The sequence below is a fragment of the Nerophis ophidion genome, linkage group LG07 (assembly GCF_033978795.1).
Source record: "Nerophis ophidion isolate RoL-2023_Sa linkage group LG07, RoL_Noph_v1.0, whole genome shotgun sequence".
Taxonomy (NCBI): domain Eukaryota; kingdom Metazoa; phylum Chordata; class Actinopteri; order Syngnathiformes; family Syngnathidae; genus Nerophis; species Nerophis ophidion.
Window position 1 is genome coordinate 2,741,966 of NC_084617.1, and position 6,000 is coordinate 2,747,965.

Sequence of the window (6,000 nt, forward strand, 5' to 3'; positions counted from 1 at the left end):
AAAATTGCCAAAATGTTAAGGTTTTCTTGTAAAATTGCGACTGTTATTGAGTAAAATTCCATCTTTTATCACAACATTGTACAAATGTTCAGTTTTTTTTGTAAAATTTTGACTTGCGTTGGGTAAAATTACGACTTATTATAATAATTTTGGCGGTCTCCAGATGGTCTGAAATAAACAAATGTGTGTGTGTGTGTGTCCTTGTATATATGTATTTATTGTACTTGTAAAAGAGTAAAACGATTTTTGTCATATTTTTCCATGTGAAATACCGATAATTATTATAATATTGCAAACATTTTAAAGTTCTCTTATAAAATGGTGCCTTTTGTCGATGACTCTTTTCTTAAAATTGCCAAAATGTTAAGCTTTTCTTGTAAAATTGCGACTGTTATTAAGTAAAATTCCAACTTTTATCACAACATTGCACAAATGTTCAGGGTTTTTTTTGTAAAATTTTGACTTGCGTTGAGTAAAATAACGACTTATTATAATAATTTCGGTGGTCCCCAGAAGGTCTGAAATACACAAATGTGTGTGTCCTTGTATTTATGTAAAAATTGTACTTGTAAAACAGTGATATTTTTTGAGTAAAATTACGACTTTTGTCATAATTTGCCAAGTAAAATTCTGATAATTATTATAATATTGCAAACATTTTAAAGTTCTCTTATAAAATGGTGCCTTTTGTCGAAGACTCTTTTCTTAAAATTGCCAAAATGTTAAGCTTTTCTTGTAAAATTGCGACTGTTATTGAGTAAAATTCCAACTTTTATCACAACATTGCACAAATGTTTAGTTTTTTTTGTAAAATTTTGACTTGCGTTGAGTAAAATTACGACTTATTATAATAATTTCGGTGGTCCCCAGAAGGTCTGAAATACACAAATGTGTGTGTCCTTGTATTTATGTAAAAATTGTACTTGTAAAACAGTGATATTTTTTGAGTAAAATTACAACTTTTGTCATAATTTGCCAAGTAAATTTCTGATAATTAATATAATATTGCAAACATTTCAAAGTTCTCTTATAAAATGGTGTCTTTTGTCGACGACTCGACGACTCTTTTCATAAAATTGACAAAATGTTAAGCTTTTCTTGTAAAATTGCGACTTTTATTGAGTAAAATTCCAACTTTTATCACAACATTGCACAAATGTTCAGTATTTTTTTGTAAAATTTTGACTTGCGTTGGGTAAAATTACGACTTATTATAATAATGTTGGCGGTCTCCAGAAAGTCTGAAATACACAAATGTGTGTGTGTGTGTCCTTGTATATATGTATTTATTTTACTTGTAAAATAGTGATATTTTTGGAGTAAAATTACGACTTTTGTCAAAATTTGCCAAGTAAAATTCTGATTATTATTATAATATCGCAAACATTTTAAAGTTCTCTTATAAAATGGTGCCTTTTGTCGACGACTCTTTTCATAAAATTGCCAAAATGTTAAGGTTTTCTTGTAAAATTGCGACTGTTATTGAGTAAAATTCTAACTTTTATCACAACATTGTACAAATGTTCAGGGTTTCTTTTGTAAAATTTTGACTTGCGTTGGGTAAAATTACGACTTATTATAATAATTTTGGCGGTCTCCAGATGGTCTGAAATAAACAAATGTGTGTGTGTGTGTGTCCTTGTATATATGTATTTATTGTACTTGTTAAAGAGTAAAACGACTTTTGTCATATTTTTCCATGTGAAATACCGATAATTATTATAATATTGCAAACATTTTAAAGTTCTCTTATAAAATGGTGCCTTTTGTCGACAACTCTTTTCTTAGAATTGCCAAAATGTTAAGCTTTTCTTGTAAAATTGCGACTGTTATTAAGTAAAATTCCAACTTTTATCACAACATTGCACAAATGTTCAGGGTTTTTTTTGTAAAATTTTGACTTGCGTTGAGTAAAATAATGACTTATTATAATAATTTCGGTGGTCCCCAGAAGGTCTGAAATACACAAATGTGTGTGTCCTTGTATTTATGTAAAAATTGTACTTGTAAAACAGTGATATTTTTTGAGTAAAATTACGACTTTTGTCATAATTTGCCAAGTAAAATTCTGATAATTATTATAATATTGCAAACATTTCAAAGTTCTCTCATAAAATGGTGACTTTTGTCGACAACTCTTTTCATAAAATTGCCAAAATGTTAAGCTTTTCTTGTAAAATTGCGACTGTTATTGAGTAAAATTCCAACTTTTATCACAACATTGCACAAATGTTTAGTTTTTTTTGTAAAATTTTGACTTGCGTTGAGTAAAATTACGACTTATTATAATAATTTTGGCGGTCTCCAGAAAGTCTGAAATACACAAATGTGTGTGTGTGTGTCCTTGTATATATGTATTTATTTTACTTGTAAAATAGTGATATTTTTGGAGTAAAATTACGACTTTTGTCAAAATTTGCCAAGTAAAATTCTGATAATTATTATAATATTGCAAACATTTCAAAGTTCTCTCATAAAATGGTGACTTTTGTCGACAACTCTTTTCATAAAATTGCCAAAATGTTAAGGTTTTCTTGTAAAATTGCGACTGTTATTGAGTAAAATTCCAACTTTTATCACAACATTGTACAAATGTTCAGTTTTTTTTGTAAAATTTTGACTTGCGTTGGGTAAAATTACGACTTATTATAATAATTTTGGCGGTCTCCAGATGGTCTGAAATAAACAAATGTGTGTGTGTGTCCTTGTATATATGTATTTATTGTACTTGTAAAAGAGTAAAACGATTTTTGTCATATTTTTCCAGGTGAAATACCGATAATTATTCTAATATTGCAAACATTTTAAAGTTCTCTTATAAAATGGTGCCTTTTGTCGATGACTCTTTTCTTAAAATTGCCCAAATGTTAAGCTTTTCTTGTAAAATTGCGACTGTTATTAAGTAAAATTCCAACTTTTATCACAACATTGCACAAATGTTCAGGGTTTTTTTTGTAAAATTTTGACTTGCGTTGAGTAAAATAACGACTTATTATAATAATTTCGGTGGTCCCCAGAAGGTCTGAAATACACAAATGTGTGTGTCCTTGTATTTATGTAAAAATTGTACTTGTAAAACAGTGATATTTTTTGAGTAAAATTACGACTTTTGTCATAATTTGCCAAGTAAAATTCTGATAATTATTATAATATTGCAAACATTTCAAAGTTCTCTCATAAAATGGTGACTTTTGTCGACAGCTCTTTTCATAAAATTGCCAAAATGTTAAGCTTTTCTTGTAAAATTGCAACTGTTATTGAGTAAAATTCCAACTTTTATCACAACATTGCACAAATGTTTAGTTTTTTTTGTAAAATTTTGACTTGCGTTGAGTAAAATAACAACTTATTATAATAATTTCGGTGGTCCCCAGAAGGTCTGAAATACACAAATGTGTGTGTCCTTGTATTTATGTAAAAATTGTACTTGTAAAACAGTGATATTTTTTGAGTAAAATTACGACTTTTGTCATAATTTGCCAAGTAAAATTCTGATAATTATTATAATATCGCAAACATTTCAAAGTTCTCTCATAAAATGGTGACTTTTGTCGACAACTCTTTTCATAAAATTGCCAAAATGTTAAGCTTTTCTTGTAAAATTGCGACTGTTATTGAGTAAAATTCCAACTTTTATCACAACATTGCACAAATGTTTAGTTTTTTTTGTAAAATTTTGACTTGCGTTGAGTAAAATAACGACTTATTATAATAATTTCGGTGGTCCCCAGAAGGTCTGAAATACACAAATGTGTGTGTCCTTGTATTTATGTAAAAATTGTACTTGTAAAACAGTGATATTTTTGGAGTAAAATTACGACTTTTGTCATAATTTGCCAAGTAAAATTCTGATAATTATTATAATATTGCAAACATTTCAAAGTTCTCTCATAAAATGGTGACTTTTGTCGACAACTCTTTTCATAAAATTGCCAAAATGTTAAGCTTTTCTTGTAAAATTGCGACTGTTATTGAGTAAAATTCCAACTTTTATCACAACATTGCACAAATGTTTAGTTTTTTTTTGTAAAATTTTGACTTGCGTTGAGTAAAATTACGACTTATTATAATAATTTTTGCGGTCTCCAGATGGTCTGAAATAAACAAATGTGTGTGTGTGTGTGTGTGTCCTTGTATATATGTATTTATTGTACTTGTAAAAGAGTAAAACGATTTTTGTCATATTTTTCCATGTGAAATACCGATAATTATTATAATATTGCAAACATTTTAAAGTTCTCTTATAAAATGGTGCCTTTTGTCGATGACTCTTTTCTTAAAATTGCCAAAATGTTAAGCTTTTCTTGTAAAATTGCGACTGTTATTAAGTAAAATTCCAACTTTTATCACAACATTGCACAAATGTTCAGGTTTTTTTTTGTAAAATTTTGACTTGCGTTGAGTAAAATAACGACTTATTATAATAATTTCGGTGGTCCCCAGAAGGTCTGAAATACACAAATGTGTGTGTCCTTGTATTCATGTAAAAATTGTACTTGTAAAACAGTGATATTTTTTGAGTAAAATTACGACTTTTGTCATAATTTGCCAAGTAAAATTCTGATAATTATTATAATATTGCAAACATTTCAAAGTTCTCTCATAAAATGGTGACTTTTGTCGACAACTCTTTTCATAAAATTGCCAAAATGTTAAGCTTTTCTCGTAAAATTGCGACTGTTATTGAGTAAAATTCCAACTTTTATCACAACATTGCACAAATGTTTAGTTTTTTTTGTAAAATTTTGACTTGCGTTGAGTAAAATAACGACTTATTATAATAATTTCGTTGGTCCCCAGAAGGTCTGAAATACACAAATGTGTGTGTCTTTGTATTTATGTAAAAATTGTACTTGTAAAACAGTGATATTTTTTGAGTAAAATTACGACTTTTGTCATAATTTGCCAAGTAAAATTCTGATAATTATTATAATATTGCAAACATTTCAAAGTTCTCTCATAAAATGGTGACTTTTGTCGACAACTCTTTTCATAAAATTGCCAAAATGTTAAGCTTTTCTTGTAAAATTGCGACTGTTATTGAGTAAAATTCCAACTTTTATCACAACATTGCACAAATGTTTAGTTTTTTTTGTAAAATTTTGACTTGCGTTGAGTAAAATAACGACTTATTATAATAATTTCGGTGGTCCCCAGAAGGTCTGAAATACACAAATGTGTGTGTCCTTGTATTTATGTAAAAATTTTACTTGTAAAACAGTGATATTTTTTGAGTAAAATTACGACTTTTGTCATAATTTGCCAAGTAAAATTCTGATAATTATTATAATATTGCAAACATTTCAAAGTTCTCTCATAAAATGGTGACTTTTGTCGACAACTCTTTTCATAAAATTGCCAAAATGTTAAGCTTTTCTTGTAAAATTGCGACTGTTATTAAGTAAAATTCCAACTTTTATCACAACATTGCACAAATGTTCAGGGTTTTTTTTGTAAAATTTTGACTTGCGTTGAGTAAAATAACGACTTATTATAATAATTTCGGTGGTCCCCAGAAGGTCTGAAATACACAAATGTGTGTGTCCTTGTATTTATGTAAAAATTGTACTTGTAAAACAGTGATATTTTTTGAGTAAAATTACGACTTTTGTCATAATTTGCCAAGTAAAATTCTGATAATTATTATAATATTGCAAACATTTCAAAATTCTCTCATAAAATGGTGACTTTTGTCGACAACTCTTTTCATAAAATTGCCAAAATGTTAAGCTTTTCTTGTAAAATTGCGACTGTTATTGAGTAAAATTCTAACTTTTATCACAGCATTGCACAAATGTTTAGTTTTTTTGTAAAATTTTGACTTGCGTTGAGTAAAATTACGACTTATTATAATAATTTCGGTGGTCCTCAGAATGTCTGAAATACACAAATGTGTGTGTGTGTCCTTGTATTGCTAACTTCTTGAGACAGGCAACAAACACTATTTAAAGATTTGAATGATTATTTTTATATTGTGTTCAAAGTGCTTATTTAAAACTT

General features: G+C 28.0%; 1 protein-coding gene across 6 annotated transcripts in view; it reads right to left on the bottom strand.

The window, feature by feature from the left end:
* The window catches only part of adgrl1a (adhesion G protein-coupled receptor L1a), a 502,860-nt gene that overhangs the window by 16,009 nt on the left and 480,851 nt on the right, over positions 1 to 6,000 (bottom strand). The gene's annotated exons all lie outside the window — the stretch shown is intronic.